The 25,432-nt window shown below is 40.9% G+C and overlaps 1 protein-coding gene across 7 annotated transcripts in view; it reads left to right on the plus strand.

Moving 5' to 3' along the window:
* Positions 1–25,432, plus strand: part of LOC110836787 (uncharacterized) — a 648,071-nt gene that overhangs the window by 288,183 nt on the left and 334,456 nt on the right. The window contains exon 1 of one of the 7 annotated variants that reach the window (XM_087340438.1): positions 3,199–3,405. The exons of the other annotated variants lie outside the window; for them this stretch is intronic. The gene's annotated coding sequence lies outside the window, so the exon portion shown is untranslated. Of the gene's footprint in view, positions 1–3,198; positions 3,406–25,432 lie in introns of those variants that run through there. 7 annotated transcript variants of the gene reach the window in all.

The raw sequence follows: 25,432 nt of genomic DNA on the forward strand, positions 1-25,432 counted from the left end.
ACGAATAATGCAGTCGACATGTGGCAGTGATACCTGAGCTTTCAGTAAAATAATTTTGGATTTAATTTGAATAAATAAACGTAATTATAGCGATGATTTGTATTTATCAGTCTCAGATCTGCCACCAAGTTGTTATCACCCTAATCAACCTAGACGCTTTGAGGGATTCATACGTCGTGTATAACCTACGCAGTTGATTTCAGAGCACTGAAAAAGGTTCTGCGCTGGTTCAGGATTGGGTCCACTCTCGGAGACAGATCGTATCTTAATCATCGTCGCGTTGTAATGCCACGTTTCTTTCGTTATGGAACAAATCACGTTCTCATGGCGCCTGTCATCTTCGATAATTCTTTCCCAGTATTTGTAAGTTAGGAACGTATAAACGCTTCGTGGTGTAGCAAATGTCAGCATTCTTAGGGGACTCTCCTGGCCTTAGACCTACGTGATGAAGGAAGTGAGCGTTCGAGGAGAAACGGAAAGCCGGAGGGAGGAAGAGTGCTAGAGAATTTTTATCGTGCTATGAAGACGGTGTGCGCGAAATGTTTAAAATTCCCATCAAGAAACGAATTATACGTGGAGATTATGGTCACACTGCAAAATACGAATGAAGATGGAACAAAGCGTGTCTTGAGATAGGTAGCAAGGAAGGAGGGGAGAAGGAAATGGTAAAATATGTTTGTCAGGGGACACATTCCGCTATGGGTCACATACGTGGGGGTGAAAAGTGGATTCCATAATGCAGGCTTCCTTCATATCTTTGTTTCTTCTATTCTATTTCTTCTGTTCTCTTCTTTTTCACTAGGTTTCCATTCTTACGCGTGTGGAAATGAATCAGTAATGCGGAATTGAGGAAAATAAAGTCGTGGATGCGAGCGGCCTCTGCGTGAACCCAGAAACCGCTTATAAAATGTGTTCTCGCTCGTTGTATTGCACATATATTTTTTCCACACAAAACAACAAACGTTTCGGGAAGATTTATGACCCCTGCTTTTATTTTAAATTCTTCTGCCCGTAAAGAAGAATTGATATATAAAATTGTTTGTATAGACAAGTGATTCTTTTCTCTTAAAATATTAGCCTGCTGCTGTAGATGGTCGCTACTCCAAAGTTGACAAGTGCGACTTGAAATGTTTTTGTCGTCGGCATTCGTATTTCTCAGACCTGTGTTCGTATATGTCGATAATATATCAGCCCATATTTCACGTTCCTAGCCACGTTTCTTCATCACTTATGGCAATGAAACCAAGTTTTAAATACATGAATATTTCTGTCCTCTGGGTTGTTGCACTGTGTAGTCTGGTCGATGTTAACCAACGTTTCAGAGGTCATACTGCCTCCGTCATCAGAGTATGAAGATTTCTGTCTTCTGGGTTGTGGCGCTGTGTAGTCTGGTCGATGTTAACCAGCGTTTCAGAGGTCATACTGCCTCCGTCATCAGAGTATGAAGATTTCTGTCTTCTGGGTTGTTGCGCTGTGTAGTCTGGTCGATGTTAACCAACGTTTCAGAGATCATACTGCCTCCGTCATCAGAGTATGAAGATTTCTGTCTTCTGGGTTGTTGCGCTGTGTAGTCTGGTCGATGTTAACCAACGTTTCAGAGGTCATACTGCCTCCGTCATCAGAGTATGAAGATTTCTGTCTTCTGGGTTGTTGCGCTGTGTAGTCTGGTCGATGTTAACCAACGTTTCAGAGGTCATACTTCCTCCGTCATCAGGGGAAATGAGGAATGCTTACAACATTTTGATAACGAAATCTGAGGGGAATATGTGACTGGAAGGTGCAGGTGGGATGATAGTATTAACATAGATCTTAGTGAAGTAAGATTGGAGGTTTTGTGCTGGAATGATCTGGTTCAAGATGGCGACCGGTGACAGGCTTTTGTGAACAGGGTAATGAACGTTTGAGGTTTACAGAACGCGGGGAGTGCCATGACCAGCTAAAGCTATCATCAGCTTTCCCCTTTTACAACTGTTACGTCTGGAGACTGATACGTTCTTCGAATTTCCTGAATCAAAACGACGTTTTGTTGTCGTCCTTTTGGCCGGGTTGCGTGAAATTCTCCTCGCACGTGGATGAAAGGCGACAGACACTACGCGGACCTGGCTTTCTTAAGGAGATGGTTTCATGCACCGATTTGCCGATAAAATGTTTTCGTGCTGAAGAATGTGAACAGGATATTAAATGTAGGCGGAGCAGTGTGACATTAATTTTTTTCCTTCAAATTTCTGTGGAACCTGTAAATAATCGTGAACGGGGTGGCAAGTGTTACACTATTTTTCTTGATTCCTGCAGTTTCCGATCGAATGTGGCGCCTATAACTTGGCGTGGCTTCGCATTCGGAAATAACATTACTGCGAAGCAATGAACACCTGATATTATTGTTAATAATGTTGTTAGTCTTTTACATTGCTATTGTTCATATTGGCACATTTGGAGGAGGGCTGTCTAGTCGTGTTGGCACTTCTGGGATGACGGATTCGCTATGAGATCACAAATGCTAGCACATAACATAATATAATTTGAAACAATGATGATGATAATAGTGAAGGAAAATTTAAAACTGTAATGTAATCCATCACGTTAAAGTGTGGGGGGCAGACATTGGGAGGAAAAGAGTCTTACAAACAGGCTTTATTCTGAGTTTTGTGCAATCTCGTTTTTATTTCCAAATTTGTGCCTAATTCGTCCAATTCTTGTAACATCTGTTCTTCAGGACACAAAGGTATAACACCAGGCATTGGTTCCAAGTTTGTTCTCACTTGGATGATGTCAGAGTTCTAAGTGAAAACAAACATATTTCAAGGACTTCGGTGATTCACGAGACTGCATATCCGGTAAGTGTCTTTTACACACAACATAACAATTCTCGCGTGTGGTGATAAACATGGTAATAAATAATCTCGTTGCAATCTCTTAGCAACCAGACGGGTTCGTGATGACGACATCCACCACTCCTTCAACCTTGCCAGACGCTCGGTCATTGAACAAACCAGAATTGGCCCACAGTGAGTACCTCGCGGTAGAAGATCCTCCTCGTTCCAGCGTTTCGAACCATCCTGAGAGTCTGCATCGAACGCGCAGAATTTTTGTTTTACTACGAATTTGGTGATTCTTTGTTCTATTTACATTGGTTTTGTCTGTTAGCTTCTGTGCTTATAACCAGTGAAATTAAACGTGGTATTAGCGAATATTAACACATGAAACAATTAAAGCTGAAAGCTGCAAATGAAATCAACAACTTACCCAGTAGATTTCTAGGCAAGAGGAATTTACTGTGCGCGGTGTACAGTGGTTTAACCATCATAACTCGGCCTTGCGGGATTACAAATTGCCGTGTCCTCAGGACACGTGTAGTGCCAGTCGCCAGGGCCTAATCGCTGAAAGCGAGAGACATCCTGCGTCGAGGTAAGGTTCACACTGGGACACAGGGATTTTCAGGACGTGGCTTGCAGACTCAGAGCCACGTTTTGCCCTATCTTATTCACTCGCCGAGGGAAATGCGACACTTTATTAAAAATGCCATTTCATGAGGCATACTTTTGCAGAAACTCCACATTTTACTCAGTAATGTTTTTAACGGATCGAGTCATTGGTGAGATACTTAACGTTGCTTATACATTTCTGTTGCTGTCTAGTGTTCACCGATGACGTTTCTCATGTAAGCTGAATAATTTGCCTTCGGCCGACTTATCGGCAGGTACCTACGAGATTATATTAAACTTAACTGTTTTTCATCGTACAAGAGGCTATTACTATGTACGCGAGCCTCACAAAACACGTCAGAGGACCTCATGCGGCGCGCGATCTGCGGTTTGATGACCGCTGTTCCAAGAGATGAGTAATTTAAATTAAACCTCTAAAGCCGGGTTCACACCTGCGCGTTCTGCCGTAACGCAACCCTGCAACCTTTTAAGTGTCGCGGCGTACATGTCAAAATTTGCTGTTTATTTACAGAAACAGAGGGTAAGGCTCGTCATGTAGTAGATACGAGGGGCACCACAATTTATTTTAATGACAGAATTTCCTTTTCTTAAAAGAAAAAAATTGTTTCGGCGAATATGAAAATTTGAAGGTGTTTTTAATACGAAACGTCGGGGAAAATACTTACTCGAACTTAATAAATATAAAGGAAGAAGTGCATGAGGACACGTGCCAGGCATAGAAACCAGAAATGCACGCAGTATATTGATTATGAAACGTGAAAATATCTACTTCTTCGTGGCGTGTTCCTTCGACCTGGTCAGAACATAAGACGCTTCATTGTTTAACGACGCTGTTAGTGGCTCAGACTATACAGCGTCGATTGATAGTGCCATTGATGAATGGGAGGGGATGTGGAAGGAAGCTGTAGAGGCACAGTCATAGAATTCCCAGGAGTGACTGAGGAAGACCACGAAGAATGCTTTCAGGGTATTGGGCCTCTGGGCCGACATTTGAAGCAGTGGTGCTTGAATCTGCTCGGTAAGAACGCTGTGCAGGACTGCGCTTGGTAGACCTGAGTGGAAATTTCACGGACGTTTCGGAACTTACTGCTGGCATGCGTCCGAAATGCGAGGCATCTCTGACCACTGACTCGATGTTCCGGAGCGATTAGCTTTAAGTTCAATTTGTTTATTACGACGCGTGAATTATAAAGCACATTCAGAGTCTGGGCGTTGTGTGATCCTTTGGAAAATCGGGTGTGCGCTACACGCCATGTTGTCTACCGCCGTTCATCCGCAAATTTTATGGTGGCATAGGCGTTTTTTTTTTCCTTCAACTGTCGTCTTTTGTTCTGCAATCCAAGTCATATAATCCATGGGCTACTACGACACGGTATTCAGTTCGAAAGTTTTTTGTTCGAGAAGACAATATGAAAGCGGTAATGAGGTATAACGTGCCTCCAGTAAAACAATGACCCCTTTTCGACTGTCGTCTCTCCAGTGTGTAGAATCCATAATGAACACTGTCTGCTCGCCTTTGTTCGCTCAAGGTAACGAAGCCGTGCTGTCGGTTGTCTCTGCATCCATCGCTTTCTCGTGCGTTGTAAGCAAATTACATTTGCACTTCAAGAAGACGACATGAGAGGCGTCCTTTATCCGGTTATTAAATAGAGGAGGATCGCGTTATGTGGAACACATACCACGTGTGTGAGAAACAAGAATTGCACGCGAAATTTTGGTTATGAAACCTCGTGGGAAGTTTTAGGGCTGATGAAGGCAGGTGTTAGGATAGCATGAATAAGTAGCGTGTGGATATGTGAACAGGATTGGACTTCTTCAGGTTGCAGTCCCGTGACGATATTTTCGTGAACACTCTTGAGCACTTTTCTCTTTAAATTAGTTTAGATTTTTTTTAAATGAATTCCTTGTAGCTTAGTTTATAACACAATTACACAGCATGAGACAACTCGCATGCTCTTGTACAACGAAGTTTCGCGGAGGGCACGTGGTTCTCCGAATTGTGACGATGTGTGGGAGGGACTTCGTCTATAAGACAGAGTGCCGTCACAATCCAGAAGACACGAGTCCTCAATGTCACAGCGTCGGTGACGAGACCGACAGAACACAAGAAGACTCCTGATTTTGAATGCGAATGCGTTTCGAAACGGTAAAAACGTTACTTGAAGTTTCTACAGCGAGTAAAGTCGATAAAGGGCTCTCAGGTCACCACCCGCGTCGAGTGTCGAAAGGAACCACCGTTTCGGGATCGGATCCCTGATGATGGGGACGGAGATGCCTGCCGAAACGTTGGTTTATATGGCAGATTCATGCGGTTAGTGACCCGAAAGCATTTTATTGAGTGAGAATATAGTTTTACCAGAACACTTCCACGTGGTTACTTTTCTGAGATTACTTTGTAAGTAAATGTGTAGTAAATGAGCTGTTTATGGCTGTCTCAACGACATTTTTAGGCCTATGGTGGCTTTAAACCCCTGCCTTCAGTGACCCCAACGTTATAACGGTTAAAACGTTTCAGGATGTTTTACTGTCATCATACTAACGCCGTACAAAATTGACCCTTAAAATGTATATAAAGTTTGGTTCAGCTTTTATTGAATCCACTTTTCTATGTAGAAGAATCTGAACATTTGAAGGAATACAGGGTGTTCCAAAAAGATATATACACATTCGTTGAATTGAATAGAAATTTTAATAAACTAAAAAGTTACATACGTCAGAATTGGCACGTAGTGAATTAGCGAATCTGGTGTTGGTTCTCGAAATGTTCACCGTTATTAGCTTCGTGGCGCAGTTCGCAACGGCGAGCGATTGAATGAGAAGCTGTCGTTAAAATTCAGTTCCTGCGGAAGGCGGTTCAATTTCTTGCCGGATCCTTTGAACTGTTTCTGGCGTTGTGCTGTACACCTCGTCCGTGAAGTAACCCCACAAGAAAAGTTTAGGTGGGGTTAAATCTGGCGAACGTGAGGGGGTACTCAACTTATCCTCTTATGTCCAATCTGTCGATCGGGAAAAGTGTTGTCAAGACAGGACCTGACATGACGATGATAATGAGACATTAATTCGCGTTGTCGATTCAGTTTGGCTTCCTTTCAAGAGCGGGCTAATAAATAGTATTCGTCCCATTAGAGGCTGATATTAAATCGGAATCATAATAGAATCGCCCGAGGAATATTTTTGTTTAGGGCCTAAATGAAAGTAGATTTCAAATAATTATCTAGGCACGGGATTTGTGATGTCAGATGTTTTGCCTTATGTCAGTCACAGTCTGGTGAACGCATTCAGTGCCCTAGGGATTTTGTAAAAGTACTGTAGAGAGTTTTAGAAGTTTGTTGGGTTGTGAAGAGCGACCAGGTGGAATTTAAAAATCAATTACCGTGAATTAAATAAAGTTAAAAGTGAATCCCTTTTCCTTTAATACAGCTTAAGTTTTATCCTCCCATCACAACATCATATAATAGGTAATGTCAAATGCATGAACCTCTCTTTTCCTGCCATAACGGGGCATTTTCAGAGTAAGAAGCCTTCAGACAGGCGTTTACAGTTGCGTGAGTCCCGCCAGAGTGAAACGACTGTGATGTTAGGCTCAAAGCGAATACTTAAATAATACTTTCAGATAGGCCTCGACCGCTTCCTGGAGGAAGTTTTCCCTTCGTATCGTTCGCCTCAAACCATGACGTTGCCAGAGAGAATTAATCGGTCAGAATCTTACTTTCCAGATGTGGGCCGATAATAGAAATTTCTGATCTGCTGTTTGCGAACAGGAGGGTAACAGTGGGAACCCAACTCCTTTAGCCAGTGGTTAGTGTTGAACAGCTTCGACACTGAGCTCACTCATCTGGTGGTGGAACTCGTTCGTGATTTTTGATGACAATTGAACTCTGATATTGATATTTTTAGTAGATTCACGCAGTAGGCTTATGCGGTTTTGATATAAAAAAGTGAAAAAAATTCATACTCAGTTACCTGATTTAACAGTAATTTATTATACGTATAACTGCCAACAGGTAGGAAATTTGTTGTTCGTCCGACATTTTCAGTGGAATAATTTTGAGCTAATTATGTCTGCACAATTGTTCTTTGTAATGGAAGTGTTTAATCTTACTATCCACGGAAGAGGCTAAACTGGCTGGAGAATTTTAGTCACGAAACCTTAAGGCTAGATACCTTTTCAAACACAGGAAGTTGGCATTAAAATCGATCTTAGGAGAACGTGGAGTTATAATGTGGACTGCATTTATTAGCCTCGGGATACAAATCAGGGGGTAGACTCAAAGACGATAATGAACCATCAGGTTTTAAAAAAAAGACAGCGAATTTATTGACCAGATGAGCGACTACTAGTTTCTCAAGGACTGAATTTCGTGGATTTATGCAGTGTATGAACCAGGCACATAAAACTTAGCACTAGAATATCGGTAAGATTAAACAAACGCGGGTCGTGGTGTCGCTTCAGATTAATAACAGTTCTTTTGTTCAGTTTCGCTTTGAAACTCGAGGTTTTAATGTGAACGTTCTTAATCCCGTCGTTCTGAGATGAAGGAGACTTGGCATAAAAACAGTTCTATTGGGAGTTACGCATGGAATCCTAATACCAGCTCAATGAGTTTGCGTAACATTTTAGCAGCCATTTTTATGGGGGCTTAGCAACGAGATGGTTTCTTTATCCATTAGTGCGTGTTTTTTTTTCCACGGAGTTACAATTGATGTGAATCTAATAGAAGGGGCTTGCGATTAAATATATTAGCTGCTCTGAGACTCGAAATAGACCATGTACAGCGGAGAACGCGCCTGGAGTCTGACGATAACACTCAACTCTCTCTGGCGTCGAAGTTACGAATGCGTCGAGCTGTGAAGTCCCATTTCCATGGACCGAGGCTTCATTGAACACGAGGACAAGTTTGCCTCATCATTGCACGGTCATTTTTGACAGTGGTTTGTGAAGATTACTATGATATTAATTTTACCGACCGTCGGGGTCGAGTGGTTAGCATTCCTGCGTCAAATGCGTAAGGTCCCGGGTTCAAATCTTGGCCCAGAGACCGGCTATCCTGACTGAGGTCTTTCGTGGTTTTCCTCAGCTCCTCCAGGCATATGCCGATATTTGACCTTGCCTTAGGCTACTACTGTTTCCTTCCACATCCTTTCCAATTCATTATTCGCTGTCAGCTTCTCATTGGGCGCTATATTGTCTGACACACTGAAAGCGTCCTTAAATGAAAAGATTTTATTTACAGTCATACGAATACGAGAATAACATTTTTTTTAAATTTTTATACGAGCATAATTTTAAATAACAGGCAGTGCGTAATATGAAAACAATGAATCATCGTAAAACTTCATCGTTCTGAATTTGTTGCCAGTATTAATGCATTTAGTTAGATCATTTCTTCTTAGATAACTGTGAGACGAGCCGAAATGCGCCATCCTAACTCGACGTAACTCGTGTGGTAAAACAGCTAGACGTCCAGTCAGTGAAGAACGAACTCCATTTCCCGAGTAATCGATTAGGCCTTTTCGATGGCTCTAAAAGGAGAGAATATTACAGTCACCTTGTACCACTCTGTCTTCCAGGACAGGGGTATCCAAACTGCTCACAAGTGGGTCCCTGGTCAATGAACTCTATGCCGACATTTTTTTAATATAGGCGTAAAATTTTCAAGCCTAGGGTCTTCTCGCATTAAAATGTGGTACAATTAATTGAAAAAACTACAGTATTTTTTGGAATTGTTTCCGATATGCAGAGCTTAAATTCTTTAAATGTATAAATGACACAAAATTGTGGTCTAGGCTAAAAGGTAATGTTACACACTGCAGTGGCTGTCATGCGCGTTTGCAACTACTAAACTTTTGGTCGTTATGTTTAGTAAGAGAAAATGAACGTTAATAAATTTGTCATGGGCTGTATTTTGAGAGCCCCCTTTCTATAAGAACAAACATTTTTTTTTTTTTTTTGGCTGAAAAGTGTTTCAATCAATGAACTGCCCAGAAAATCGAGACAGTTGCATTTTGTGTTGAATGAAAGCAATAATATCGCGCAAGATTTACACTGGAAGTGAGAAATAGTTGGTACGAATTTCGTGAAGTCTGCAGACCCTAGACTCAGCTTCTGATGACTTTTCTTTGAGACGGCTTTTTTCCGTCGGCGTCCGGTCTGCTTCCTTTCAAACCATTCACAGGTGAAGGAGAGCGACTGTTGCCCGTGACACTCCATTCATTGTCTTCGAAAATCTTCTATCAACGAGGCCAGAGACTGAATCCCCGTAATCAAGAGGAATGCGGAAAAGCATCTTATAAATCTTCTTCAGCCCAAAACGAAACGAGACATAAATGTTTTTCTTTTCCTTCTTCTTCTTCTTCTTCTTTTCGAGAGAGCGCCTGAATCAGTTCCAGAAATCTTATTTTTCTGCAAGGCGCATTGTACATTTCAGTCTTTTGATAATTGTATTGGATGTTGTTTGTGTCTTGTTTCGTCTTCACAGAGATTGCATTCATATGAGAAATGCCTGCTGGCATTGCTTTTATTCGTTTCTGAACGCACTTCGTTGCCTTCCTCCTTATAACCACATCTCGTCCGTATTATTTGTTTTACTCGCAGAAAACATTTATTAAGGAACCTAATATTTCAAGATGGCTGTCTTCTGGATTGCATGTAGCGCCTTGTCTTTTGGTAGACGTACACAGACGTTTCAGAGATGCTTTTACTGCTCCCATCATCAGGACGATGGGTGCAGATTGACATAAAGTTTTAAGAGTTCGTAAAGAAAACCTTGAAAATGACGTGTGATTTAACTAGTTGTAAGTGCAAATTCAAAATTTCAGCTTCTCGTTGTGATCGGTTGTAATGCTGAAATCGAAAATTTGTCGGACAATTTTTGCCCAATAAGATTTCTGGTCTACGTTACCTTCCGTATCGAATGTGCAGAATTGTGTACTGAGCGCGTAGCGGCTGTAGACCGAAGACGTCATGACTTCGTTAATGTTGCAATAACGTGATGCTGTTGTGATTCTGTTTTTAGTCAAACAAGTGGATTTTGTGTTATTTTACGAATAAAGCCAGAAGCACTTCACAGGATGAACAATCTGCAGGAAAATTGCTGGAGTTGAGAGGCTTTGAACCTACTAATTTATGATGTGAAAATAAGTGACAGACCAGGACATAATGTCTTCAATTAGTGAACAAGAAAAATATTCCATTGGGGGTATGCATTATATTATTTGCAGTAATCATTATTCCCTGGTGGGCACCGTTCGCAGGGTTTCTCGTATTTGTTCAAACCATGGACACATCGGAGGAGTCATTTTGGGGTTTACGTGTAGAACGGAAGGCGCGTAGATTAATTTTGTAGCATATTAGAAAATTTTCCGCCACCAATGATGGGAAAGTAGGATTTAAAAACACATTTTTATTTAAAATCCTAACCGGAACGTAAGAATTGCAGATTTTTATAAAGATGATGATATCTGTGTTCGTCTTCTGCGTTGTAAGGCCTAAGGAACTTTAGGCATATTCCCATGTTCGGAAGTAAGTTACTACCTCCGACTTCAGACCTGATAACGGAGGCAGTATGTTCCTACGAAGCATTGGTATCTGCCTACAAGACGACTCGGCGTCACGACTCCAAAGGCAAACGCCGACATTTTCTCCATTCAAGTTTCTTCGTTGGAGTCTCTGCCTTATTTAGATTTGCCATCTTTCGTGATTCCATCAAAGCTCAGTCTTCAGATGTTCAGTTTGTCTCCATTCTAATCTCGTAGCCCTGCAGATTTATTAATACGCATTTAATGACGATGTTTATACTAAAATGTAATTTCAGCGTCGTAGAAACGATAAAATTATAATGTATTATGAATTAGAATTAAAGGAGAAGGAAGAAGTCGTGGCTCACTTTAAGCTGTCGTCGCAGAATTTGCCAGCATTGCCTGAAAATGATTTGTGACACGCGTCAGGATACTCGTTGTCGAGATTCTAATTTAGGATCTCAAATACAAGTCAGTTGCGCTGAAACGACTATCAGTTTATTTTATATATATTTTTTTATTAATTATAGAGGCATGGAATTAAGGCACTGATCCGCTTATTCGAAACGTATTTTATCGGTCTAGCGGTTAGAACGCTGGCCTTGTAATCCTGGGGGGTCTCGGGTTCGATTCCCGGCGGTGCCCGAATTTATAACTTGTGTTGGGCAAGGCCGTGGTCTAGGCAACACGGAGTTTTCCTCCGTGGCATCCCAACAATTACTCCATTCACACACAGAAGAAGGCAATGGCAAACCACTTCTGGATCATCTGCCAAGAACGTATATGAACAGGTCCCAGTCCGAGAAAAGGATGGAAGGATCCTGTTCATATGGACCTGTCGTCAGACAGAACACTAAATAAATAAATAAATAAAGTATTTTTATATTTCAATTCAGTGTCAGTTTTGAAGGTGGTCCAATGTTACGGCAAGTATATCCAGACACAAATAATTTTCGTCATTTAATTATCAAAGTCTATTTACGGAGTTTTCTTTAAATTAAATACAGACTGCACCCCCCACCCCCAAACTCCACTGCAAATGCTAAATGTTTCTTTAAGCACGTAAATGACTTCAGTATGTGCGCTGTGTTATGTAATACGTTCGACATGTGGCCAAAATGAAAAAGTCTCCAACAACAAACTGGACCGAACATCCCATCCCTTTGTGCTCCGGTCTCCCTTAATCACTTGATAGAGAAACTAACAAAATAAACTTTCCTTTGAGTCTCATCCCACGGTCACAATAACTGACACGTTTTGGAAGATGAACACCGGCCATGATGCGAAAATTACATCGCTTTATGCGATATAAATTACACAGGACCACACAAAGGATGCAAAATTGGCAGCAGAGGACACTAGAAAGTCCATTACGAAAGTTGTTTAGATTTGCACTGCCTTTATGGAGTCCATGTGAGTTCTCCGTGCCCAAATCGAGTTTCCTCACAGTTCTAAAAAAAATCCGCTTATAGATAGGCCCATGTACATGTAATTCAAATGTACAGACCATGTACCAGTTAAAATTCATTGATACAGGATGCTGTTTAAAAGGCTAATCGCATACTCGGCTGTCTGCAAACAAAATTGTTTGTCTGTTACCGATTCTCTCATGTAATGCAGGTGACACGCATCCTCATCTTAATTTATGATCTGTCTCAAAAACGCGAAGACAGCTTTTTCTACATCATTTTCAATTTATCACTTGCAATCAGCTTACAGTGCTATGCCGTTCAACGTTTAAAGACATCATTATCTGATCGAAAACTTGAAATCAACCAACTCGCTAGGTGTCGTAATTTTGCTAGACATTAAACTATTTTGTCTTTGACTGTACCCGCTCTGTTGTTCAGGGGGCAGTGAGCGTAAGATTGTGATATACAGAATGTAGATTTTGTGTGAATTTTTCTAGCTACTGGATATTACTATATGTATCTCCTGTTTTCGCTTTGATATGGACGTAGCAAATCTCCAAGTTTGTGCTCGAAAGTAATCAGGCTTGATGACGTCATGACGTCTTCGCAGCGTCGCGCCGTGTTTGTAAGCGATGCTCGCTACTGTCGGGGGCGGGGCGAGAGTGTACGGGTTCCTCTGTTTGCTTGACGTTCAATGGGGCACGCGGTGTTATTTATACCTTACCTTACCCAAGTCAGTTTACCTTTGGAGTTGACTGGATAGAGAATCGGTTGAATCCCTAGGGATCACTGGATTTTCAAACGAAAACCCTTTCATCGGGGCGACTTGTTCAGTGACGGGGAGCGGCACATTGCCGCTCATCTTACGGTAAATACTGTAAACAAGTTCTCATTATGGCCACCAGATCTCAGCACCTCCATGTCCTCGTCACGACTTTCCTCATCCGTCATTTTGTTGAGATTGGTTTGGCATGTAGCAGGAGCTTTAAGGCTGTGAAACGCATATTGAATTCGATAGGAAACCTGAGTGGAAGAGTTTACTTGGGAGATCTAGACGTAGATGGGCAGGTAATATTACGAGGATGTTAAATATAATTTATGTAAAGGTGTGTGCGAACTTGTATCAGATGGGACCTTGTGAACAAGACAATGAACTTGTTCTATAAGAAGCAGGGAGGTTTTTTGGACAGCTGAGCAAATATAAGTTTCTCAGTGCCTTCGCTGTATGCAGATAATTAATTACATATAGACCGTGGTCATTCCAACAGCATGAAATGTGAGTTCTTAAGGATTCTCGGAGTCCGTCTTGGCTTCTTTGATCTCATTTTCCCAGAATTCCCTAGGCGAGGGCTCCTAACCTTCGTAAAAAAAGAAATCTTATAAAATTGTATGCCTATATAATTTTCACGTCGCTGAAACTTAAGAATGTTCTGGAAATATCTGATGTCTGGTGCAGCTTAATTCTTGCCGAATTTTGATTAAGTACGGTACAAGTTTGCTCACGTAGTTTTGCTGAATATCCGTCGGTCAGGAGAGATTGATGGCCTACGTCACTTGACGATTTCGACTCATTTAATTACGTCTCCGTGTACACGGAGTTTAAAAATTTTCTTGCAGAAATTTAATGCCAGTGTTCGGCTGAATTCATCGTTTCGTGACGATGTGCCGGAATAGATTGCATGCAGTTTACGTTATAAAAAACAGCGTTTATTACGGAAATACTCAGGCCCCGTAATGATTTCTTAATTACAATCGTTCTGTGAATCATGTTGCCACGTATTCGTGTGACTCTTTCCAATTTAATTTAATTACTTTAATTAAGTTCCTGTTTATTATTATTCTTGTATGTTTGTTTGTTGTGTCTAGTGGATATTTATTTAGCTAACTGATCTTAATAAGTTATTATGTCGGCCCTGCTTTCACCGTGTTAAAGTCGGCTTCTTCCCGACGTTTCAGAGGACCATGCAGCCAGCATCGAAAATCAGGATCAGTATCGAGACAATTTCATCTTTGTTTAATCTTTCTGCATTGTTTTAGTGGCTTTCAATTTTGTATCGTAAATTTGTTTTTGCAGTGGGTCGAGTTATTACTTACTCTGCTTTTCATACTTTCAGCGCTATCTCCTTCCTTGAGGTTATTCCGAAACTTTAATATTCTTTGAAGATCCTCTTTGGCTTTGCTGTTGAAAGTAGTTCATTTGAAAGAATAAGACAGGAAATAATACGGGCTTCAGAAATGAGGGAATGAGCGAGAATTTTATTTTTTATGAATTCATGGACGAGTGAATGTTTGAATGAATCGAATTAGTAGATTGGATGAATAAATGAACAATCGGAAGCAAGAATGAATGACAGAAGACATTGAAATTAGTATTAATTTTAACTTTTGAACAGGAGAATTTAGTGGGATGAATGATGGAAATAGAGAAATAGGCCAGTGTGGGAAGAGACAATATGCAAACGTCAGAGGTGCGTCGGTCGAAGGGAGAGCAGAATTTGCTCGCGAAAATATTGAACAAACCACAAGTACAGTGGGAAGGGGGATAGCACTTCGGTACAGTCTGTGTCTAACAAAAATGCACAGAGAAGAAGATGCAAACGGTGACTGAGGGTCTTAAAATTAGACATGAAATTAGTGGAGTTTCGGCACTGATTAGGCTCTTGCGAGTGGCTTTATCTGACCCCGCCGATGCAATCCCCACGCTTCATCAGATGACAGTAGATCACCCGAAGCATTTGACGGGACAGGGCAAAGACGTACCCACGAGAAGGTGTGTGTGGCCTAGTTTCCGTAACACTCTTGACATCCATATTTTGGTTAGTGCCTGAGGAATTCAGTTGGTACTCAGAACTGAACCGTCCGAGTAATTGGTTCTCCGTTGCATCGGCGCGTAACATTTCTTACGTGTATTCAAGAGGTACCCCCGTTCGAGTCTTGTACGATGTACAGATACCCGTCAATTTTTATGGGTAGTTTATCGTGAAATGGATAGAATTGTTAACCACTTTTCGTGTTCCGTAAAGTGTAAAGGTTTAGTACAAACGTCGTTTAGCACGTCTCAGAATTCGTCAGTAACGCCTCGAATGATTTTAGTCAGCAGCAAAAGTTCCGTTCGGGGTGACATTTCGTGGCTTGTCGAATCGATCTTGTCAGTTTGTTCCTTCAATTTCCTGTTACCCGTGTTCCTCAGCCGCCCTTCATCCTGAATGAGTAAAGAAATGTGTTCGCGTGACGTGTGTACGTACATGTTGATGCGAACACATTAGTGTTTAGTGTTTTATTTAACGTCTCCTGATTTCATAGTTTCACGAACGAGAAACACAAAAATCAAACTTTGGCTTTCGGGGGGGATGAGCCCCGTTGAATGTTGAAACTTGTCCAACGTTTCGCCAACTATATCAATTGCCATCTTCAGGGCGAGTGTTTATTAGTTGGGGGTTTTCGGAAGACTTGCATAGAACAGGCTGCGATGCTTTTCGAAACGATGACTGACTTCGAACGTTCTATGGAACTCGCCCCTGAAGCCAAAGTTGTTCACCGAACTCCAGCCGGGAAAAACTGAGCAAAGCAGACGAGGATTATTTAAATTGAATATAATGTACGAAAACGAGCAGAAACAGTGCGGGACCGGCGTTATGAAATCACATTTAAAAATTGTTCAAGATTACTTTTTATTATATATTTATTTATTATTTTCAGTCTATACACAAACTTAATTTTTAAAATGTTGTTTTTAAAATTAAAATTAAAATTTAGCGCTTTTCATCGTTATTACGACGTTACATTTCAGCGCTAAATTTTAATTTTAATTTTAACAACAACATTTTAAAAATTAAGTTTGTGTATAGACTGAAATAATAAATAAATATATACTGAATTTCAACACAAACATGACGCATCTAAACTACAAATTATTTTTTATCGTTTGAGGAATTTTAGATGTTCGAGGCAATTATGTGTTGACAAACAAATACGAATTGGCCGTGATTTGAGGCTGTGTTTGTGTTTGTTTCATGGGAATTGTTTTATGTGGGGCCATGGCAGATGCGTGTCGTATACTCCGGAAGAACGTGGTCATATGATTTTGAAACTACGTGTAGTGACCGAAACGGGCTTCTCTTTTATCATATTTTATTCCCCTTTCCACGTGCTGCCCGAGTTGCATTATAACGATTTCGCTTGGTTTGCTGTAGACGCCAGCTTCGGAATCACGTATGGAAAGAAGAATCGTCTCCCGTTGTTGGGCTACAGATGTTGCTTAATTGTGACCACCGGTCTGGAAGTCAAGTTCCTGCCTTAAATTTCCTATTGCGTTTCAACATTACCGCTTAGTGTCCAGTTACGCCGAAGTTCGTATTGAAATGGCGAAGTTGAACGTAACACGTAATAAAGTTTATCGTGCAGGAGAATTTGTTACGGATGGTGAACACGTTCAGTTGAAGCGAATGACGTTCAGATACAGCCTGTCGGCCACTGACGCGGAATAAAGTTGTTTGATGCAAAGTCCGAAAGACGATTGGTCCTTCTGTAATGAGTCGCGTAGTAGACACGTGGCTTAGGTTAGCATTACACCTTTTAATTGGCTGGAATAAATAATAACATCAGCCACTTTATATTTTCTCCTATACCCTGGCCTTGTAATCCTGGGGTCTCGGGTTCGATTCCCGGCGGTGCCCGAATTTATAACTTGTCTTGGGCAAGGCCGTGGTCTAGGCAACACGGAGTTTTCCTCCGTGGCATCCCAACAATTACTCCATTCACACACAGAAGAAGGCAATGGCAAACCACTTCTGGATCATCTGCCAAGAACGTATATGAACAGGTCCCAGTCCGAGAAAAGGATGGAAGGATCCTGTTCATATGGACCTGTCGTCAGACAGAACACTAAATAAATATATAAATAATAACCCTGATATTGCTTTCTCAGTTTCCTTCCGTTCTGTCTGCCTGGCGACTGCTAGGAGATTATGTAATATGAAAACAAAACGCGATTTATGTACACAAATATTTCGTCACTGTATAATCGTATACGGTTAATGCATGAAGCGATCCGTTTGGCATTTAAAACATTTAACCGCAGTCCATATAAATGGCGGTTGTGTGATGTCACGTTCTTTAGTACTTAAAATCCGGCATATAGGTCACTCTTTTCGTAACATTGTTCTCAAACTGTGGTGGTAGATTTTCTCTTGAATCGAAATACAAAGTTTTTCTACCAACTCACTTCATTTCACATACAATTTCTTATAAGATTAAGGGCTGAGGAACTAAACAGATTAGAATTCCTTGCAGTTTATTCGAGAGACTAGAAGGAAAACTTGAAAAACACTAAGGAAAATTTGTTAATATACAGATTCAATATTGTTATTAAATTCAATATAATTTTGCTTGAGATAATTAATATCAGAGCCCTGTGTGAGAAAAGATAACCACGCACTTTGATTTTGCATGGATAAAGCCTTTGGAACGGGGTGTTAATAAGGCAGCGTAGTCTGTGTTTAATGTTGTGTGCATGTAAGAGCCAATGGGGGAACAACTTCACTACAACAAGCTCATACTGAATAAATTGGCATAGTTGCTGTGGTAACGCTCGTGGTTTGTAACTTACCCCGAGTAAACGTCCTGTGAGACTGTTCTCAAAAACACGGCAGCTTGTTATATAATTCTTCCACGTCAGTAAACCTCACGGAATAAGATTAAAACATTCAAATGTGTTTCGTAATTATTATTTGTGATTTGACGATGGTTCTAATAAGAGCTGGTTGTATCTCGATAAAAGTTTCGTGGCTCTCTTTACGAAGTTGTATAATAGACGCTGATTGATGGATTTTCGTATTACTCATTATGAAAATGCTGCAATTCCAAATCACCAGCGCTTAACATCTAACTCAGACTGCACAGCGTAGGATGATGGGATGATTAATGGATCACGGATACGAAAAGACGTGAAACGATCCTGGGCATGGCCTAATTTATGATTCTAAACCCGGAATTCGTCTAAAGGGACTGAGGAAATCCTCGAAAACCTCTTCAGGCCGCGATTTGATCCGGGGACCTCTGGAGTACGAAGCAGAAGTTGTAATCAGTCTGCAGTGAGGTTACATCCGGTTGTGTAGACGTACGATGGCGTGTTGATTGCATCTGCATTTCTTTTGCGAAAGGCAGATCACGTTGATTTATTTTTCTATTATTTCTGTGAAAATAAACTACCTACATCACTGTTAAAAAAATCCCCTTGTTTCAACACAAATACATGCATTGATTCAAAATAAAAAATGTTCGATAAACTTTCATTGGTTGAGATGCTGGGATTTTTTTTTTAATTTTACAATGAGGTTAATTTTTGACTTACGCAATTTTCCTCAGAAACATTTAAATTGTTGTTGTAAGATTTTCTTTGCCAATATTCTTCTATCTATGCTTAGACTACTGATTAATGACTATATCGAATGTTGTTAATATCACACACACAGCCATCGCGTCTAACATTACTGGAGAGTTAATGTGTAATCGTAATAAATTATTATAATACTCTGATTGAGCCTGTACAATTATTGCCTGCACATTGAAACCGTGTACAAGAGATAGTTAGCATTGTGCCGGATATAATGGAATAAATTGATGTAATCCTTTGTCAACACTTGGCCATATTATCGAAGCATTCGCAATTTAGTTCCTAGACCAGGGCCCCGTCGCACACCTGCTCGGTCCTGGTTGTGTTATTTCGAAATAGTGACCCAAAACAGTTAATTATTTTAATCCGTCTTATCACAATATTTAAAATTTCTTATAATTAAGATAATAAAATATCATTGATGTTCCATATCGATTGATCGATTTACATTTTGGAACATTTTACACAACATGTTTCAGTTTTTATAAAACCATCATCAGGTGTAAAATATCTACGAACTTAAAACTCAAATGTGATTCCATTTGGTGAATCTTTCTGTTTCAGGATTATATTTTTGAACAGATGGCGATGTTAGCTCTTTGTACAACTTATGGGCCGTTGTCTGTTATTTGGTGTCATACCAAGTGTATGTTCTCTACACTCTGAATAGCATTTGAACTTCTTGACCGATTTTCACGAAACTTGGTTTGAGGCTAGGACCGTGGCTATATGGAGCAGAGTTCTTATTGAGAAGCTGACTGTGGGTCAGATAATCGAGAACGCAATGTTTCGATACCTCGATCAGAACCATAAGTTAGGAGACGGCCTATAGGCCACTCATGAATTTAGTCCGAAGTGCGATATTTTCTTTTGATAGGTTTGCCTGTTTGTCGATTACTGTTTTGTGTGAAGGTTCTGAGCTTGAGTAAATTTCTAAATTGTGGTGTTGCAACCACGATTGAATCGAAGCTGACATTGCACTGGAATAAAAATTAAGGCACATTTCCGTTTATTCTGCTAAATATTTACGTTGCGGATAAGGGACTTTACATTCACAGTAGATTAATATTTAATATTTTCCGTCAAATCACAATTTTAATAAGATAATAAAATATAAAATATTTAAAATATCATTTCACGTCCTGAGGACGGTTAAATATAACCGAAACATGTCGTAAGAGACGTTCCAATTTGTAAATCGATCATTCGATGCGGAACGTGAAATGATATTTTAAATATTTTATATTTTATTATCTTATTAAAATTGTGATTTGACGGAAGATATTAAATAAATTCACAATATGACGCAAATATACTACCTTATTCACAGTAAAATAAATAGAGTAATCTTCGAAAACTGTTCTCGAATTCGAGGTGATTAAGTTAGCGAACTACATAAGAACGCACGACGTATTGCAGTCAGTTGATAACCTGTTGCCGCTGCAAGCAGATTCCTACTTAAACACAACGAAGACCTTCGTGAAGGAGATAATTGCACTTTTATGATACCAGGAACATTGTTCCTAAAATCTTATAAGCAGCCATAAGTACCGGATGATCGAAAATACACACAACCCAGATTAAAATAGGTATTGATGACTGGATTAAGAAACACACTGTCACTGTGACTATACAAGAGCCCGTGCGTCATTCAACAGTCGAAGTGCAAGGATGTCTTTTTCACAGGTGCAACGAGTGTTTGTTTTAGAACGCTACCCGGCGTCTCGTTCTTACGTAACTTGCCTTAAGGAGTTCAGGGACACATTTCCCGATCATCCTGTACCGAACGAATCGACCGTATTTTGTCTGGTTAACAGTTTTCCGTCACTGCAGAAACTCTTCGTTTCAACTTTGCTAGGAAAGATCAAGAAACATGAAGATTAGAACTGGCCTGTGACGATGCTGATGACAGTTGCTTGAAAGGAAATCGGTCAAGAGATTGGTGTCTTCCGGGTTGTTGCGCCGTGTAATCTGGTAGTGTCCACCTACACGGCGCAACAACCCAGAAGAAGTACCACCGTGAAAACATCAAATCCTACGAAATTGGTCGAGTAATAAACATGGGGGGGAAATAAAATACGTTCATGTTTAGTCATTAGATTCCAGGGTAAATCTATACTTAAAGTCAGAATATTTGAACATTATAAGTGAAAATATATGAATTGATTAATGTAGGCCTTTTATAAGCTTACACGTTCATTCGATATGTTGAATGTCTTCCATTATTCCGATGAGCCTTGAAAGGAAGCGTAGTTCCTATTTAAGAACATGACTTAATCCAGCTCAAAGCGTATTAAACGTAAATATTACGTCTTACGCACTGCGGAAAACCCACATAACCTCACATTCGTTTCAAAGTCTATTCTAGGGAAGACTGAACTTGAATGGGCTGTCTTTTGCGAAACAGGATATAAATTCCGTGAACTTCTGGAAACTGTAACTTCGATACAGAACGAGAAAAATCACTGACGTCCTGGTCGAAATTCCCACTTGTAACTCGATGTGTTCTTTGGAGTGGTTGGTAACTTCAATATATATATATATATATATATATATATATATATATAATGTGCCAGCAGATAAAAGGAGAAAGGAAAATGAAACATAAGAACAGAATGAAAATTGTGGATCGAAACTCGGAGGAAAGTATGGAAGTATTTTTTCTGTTGCAGTAGATCAAGGATGAAAAGCCTGGAAAGGACCTACTTCTTTTTTCAAGAAGACGAAATAAAATGATTTCCATTCCAGCGAACTGAATATAATTGAGTCTCCCGTCCCCCTGGTTCTCTCCTTCACTGTCTGCCGCATTCCGCGTCCCCCCCCCCCTCCCCATCTACAAGGTACAGTGAGACACGAAACAGATAAGGAGTGAGTGAGGGGGTGTGGGGGGTGGAGACGTAGTCGAAGCGTCGAATCTGTTCGCTGTGGGTTTGGGGCGACCGCCGCCCGATTGGTCTTGCGGGAAACGAGTACGGATTTTATGTGGCAAAGGAGACACGACGCGCCTTAAATCCCCACGCGCACTTCATTTCTGTTATAAAGTGACGTGTCCTTCGTTACGATGCGTCAGGTTAGGTTAGGTCAGGCTAAGTTAATTCAGTGACACAGCAAATCTTACAGAGTGGAACAACAAGCTGAGCTGAGCTGAGCTAACCTATCACGGGCATGCACCACCGGCAACATAATTTCATGGGACACGGAGCTAAGATCATTGCCTTTTGTGTGGATCAATGATCCTGCTGATTACGAAGTTGAAGCTCTCTGTTAGTTTCTTAAATGTAGAGTCCAGTTAATGTATTAAATACCCACGTGTTCTGTTATATAAGCTGATTCAGTTCCTTAGCTGTAACGTACGGATGATTTTTTTTATTGCTGTATGTTGGTAGACGTGGTACAGCTGCGAAAACCCCAAGTGTCTCATTTTTTACGCAGAGAATGCTCTTAATTAAATTTATGTATGCAAGGATTGGTGGTCATTATTTTCAGAACTTGTTAAACAGCTCTCTTCTTAAGTGCAGTGGCGTAAAAGTACTCGGCTATGTTTTCCAAACGCTGTTCCCGTGATGTCGAAGGATGTCTGAGATTGAACGAGACGCCATCGAGGCGGAGGGGGGGGGGGGTGGATGCCCCCTCTGGCCTTATAGAGCAGAAATTCAATAACCTTCCATACTCCATGGCGATACCAGGATCTAAACAGGAACGATTATTATGCAAAGAGGTTGGGAGTTTTCAATAGAAATTCGATATCGCGTCCTCAGGGCTGACTTTCCGTCTTTGCGTGGTACACGACAGTCACGTTATTTGCTGCAAGGAGATGGAAAGTTAAAGGACAGCGTTGTCGCTCAGGTTTGTTTACGTCCGTATAAATGTGTGCTAGGTTATCGTGGACATCCTGATTAAAGAACGTTAAAATGTGAACAAAGGACACGCGCGGTCGATAATTTCTTAGAATCGAGAACAATTTTATCAGTGAATTTAAATAGTATATAATACTTCACCTCCATATCATAATGTTATGTTCAGTACGTTTTAAAATTTCACCAGTCAGCAGAAACACAAGGCAGACTCTTTAATCCCTGCTAGGCGTCAACTTTGTCTCTTTATCAACGCAGAATATTGTTTTTTATCCGCTGAGGCACAGTTATCGAAATTAATACGAACGTGACGTAAATATGTGCAAAGTGTCAATGCTTGTTTTATTCATTATAAACCTACTTGTTTTGTTTAAATAATGCTAAGCGTATGATAGGTCTATATTTTTATTTAGTGTTCTGTCTGACGACAGGTCCATATGAACAGGATCCTTCCATCCTTTTCTCTTCTCGGACTGGGACCTGTTCATATACGTTCTTGGCAGATGATCCAGAAGTGGTTTGCCATTGCCTTGTTCTGTGTGTGAATGGAGTAATTGTTGGGATGCCACGGAGGAAAACTCCGTGTTGCCTAGACCACGGCCTTGCCCAACACAAGTTATAAATTCGGGCACCGCCGGGAATCGAACCCGAGACCCCAGGATTACAAGGCCAGCGTTCTAACCGCTAGACCACCTCATCTTATTATTATTTAGTGTTCTGTCTGACGACAGGTCCATATGAACAGGATCCTTCCATCCTTTTCTCGGACTGGGACCTGTTCATATACGTTCTTGGCAGATGATCCAGAAGTGGTTTGCCATTGCCTTCTTCTGTGTGTGAATGGAGTAATTGTTGGGATGCCACGGAGGAAAACTCCGTGTTGCCTAGACCACGGCCTTGCCCAACACAAGTTATAAATTCGGGCACCGCCGGGAATCGAACCCGAGACCCCAGGATTACAAGGCCAGCGTTCTAACCGCTAGACCACCTCATCTTATTATTATTTAGTGTTCTGTCTGACGACAGGTCCATATGAACAGGATCCTTCCATCCTTTTCTCGGACTGGGACCTGTTCATATACGTTCTTGGCAGATGATCCAGAAGTGGTTTGCCATTGCCTTCTTCTGTGTGTGAATGGAGTAATTGTTGGGATGCCACGGAGGAAAACTCCGTGTTGCCTAGACCACGGCCTTGCCCAACACAAGTTATAAATTCGGGCACCGCCGGGAATCGAACCCGAGACCCCAGGATTACAAGGCCAGCGTTCTAACCGCTAGACCACCGTGGCGATAGGCCTACGTATATAGAAGGATAAATGTACGTGGGTAGGCAGGTACGCTGTATTTTGCAATATTGGACGCAAATTAAAACTTGTGGTAAATAATCAACATATGCACAGGGAAATTATCTTACGTGGGCTACCGTTAATGTGGTCACTTCCTTGCTTGAGTGCAAGCTGTACCTTGCTGTGGAAATGCTTACTCGGATTCGAACCGGGAACGATTGAAAGTAGAGTTTGAACGTCAATTGAAGCCTATTAAATGTTTGACAGTAACCGTTCGTTATTGTGTGTAAGTTTTTCGAACAGAAATTAAAGGAGACTCCGCCTTTGTTCCTTACAATTAAGTAACAAGTTTTGAAATATGTTCTGTAAACATACCGAATTTGTAAGATGCATACGGCAAGACTCGGGCGAGTGTCTTTTCATTAAAGTGACTGCGTCTGAGATGTATTTCGGGAGCCCTGCCATTCTGAGGTTTGTGCGAGATGCTTCGTAATAAGATTGTATTGTCGTTTGTCTGCCTGCTGCTGGAACGCGAAGTGACTACTCCCCCCCTTCCATGACCCTGTTTCTGAGGTCTTCTTTGTAGTTCCGTGTCGTGTTCCTTACACTATGTAGGTGGCTGTACCCGATAGAAGGTCGCGTAAAAGTGACGTAAAGGTTTGCTTTCGGTTCGATTCTTGAAGTTCGGACTTCTCTTAGCTTTTCTCGTTAGGTCATTCACTATGGGGTTGATATTAGCGTGTTGTTACGTGGATTGTCCAACTTGGCGTGAAACCCGTCGTGGCAGCGAGCGAACTACCGGGACAACGCAGAACATTGGGGGTCGCGTGCTAGGAAGTGGGTTCCGAGCTAAACTGGACTGTGTACTATGCAGGTTGTGCCAACGTAAACGAATAAAGTGTAAAGGGAATTTTGTGAGAGAACTTGATTTAGCCGCATGCGTGATTGTTTTCCGTTTATAAAAGAAAGTGTATCTTCAGGGCGTCGATGACATCCTTTGAGGATAGAAGGGTGAAGGAGGTTTTGGGAAGTTAGCAAGTGACAGGCGAGCGATTCGGTACGCGCAGGGAACGCTCCAGACGCGGACATCAAGGTATAAAAAAAAAGAAGTTATTTTATAAACACACGAGACGGTGCCTTTATCCGACGTCGCGTTATTGAATTCTGCTTTAACTTTGTTTCAGAGACAATTTCTTGAGCTCCGAAACTCTGTTTATTAATTTATTTTATTTTCCATCCTCGTCTAAAAATCACTTACCACTGCTGTCGTCTTTATTTTACTTATTTAAAGTGTATCGACCGATAAAATAATTTAATTAAAAGTTATATATGACAATAAGAAGCACACATTTTATGATTCCACTAAATATAAATGTTTTGTAGGATGAACCGTTTCTGCGTTGATCGATGATATTCGATTTGAGGCAGATGCATTGTACGATTTATATTTAATCGATACGAACCAAAATTATATGCGGTGTAGACGATCAGTACAATATTTACTGTAATTCCGCTCGGGTATCAC

This window comes from Zootermopsis nevadensis, unplaced genomic scaffold (assembly GCF_977971745.1).
Source record: "Zootermopsis nevadensis isolate Lab colony 2312 unplaced genomic scaffold, Znev_1.0 Znev_ptg000061l, whole genome shotgun sequence".
Lineage (NCBI taxonomy): Eukaryota > Metazoa > Arthropoda > Insecta > Blattodea > Termopsidae > Zootermopsis > Zootermopsis nevadensis.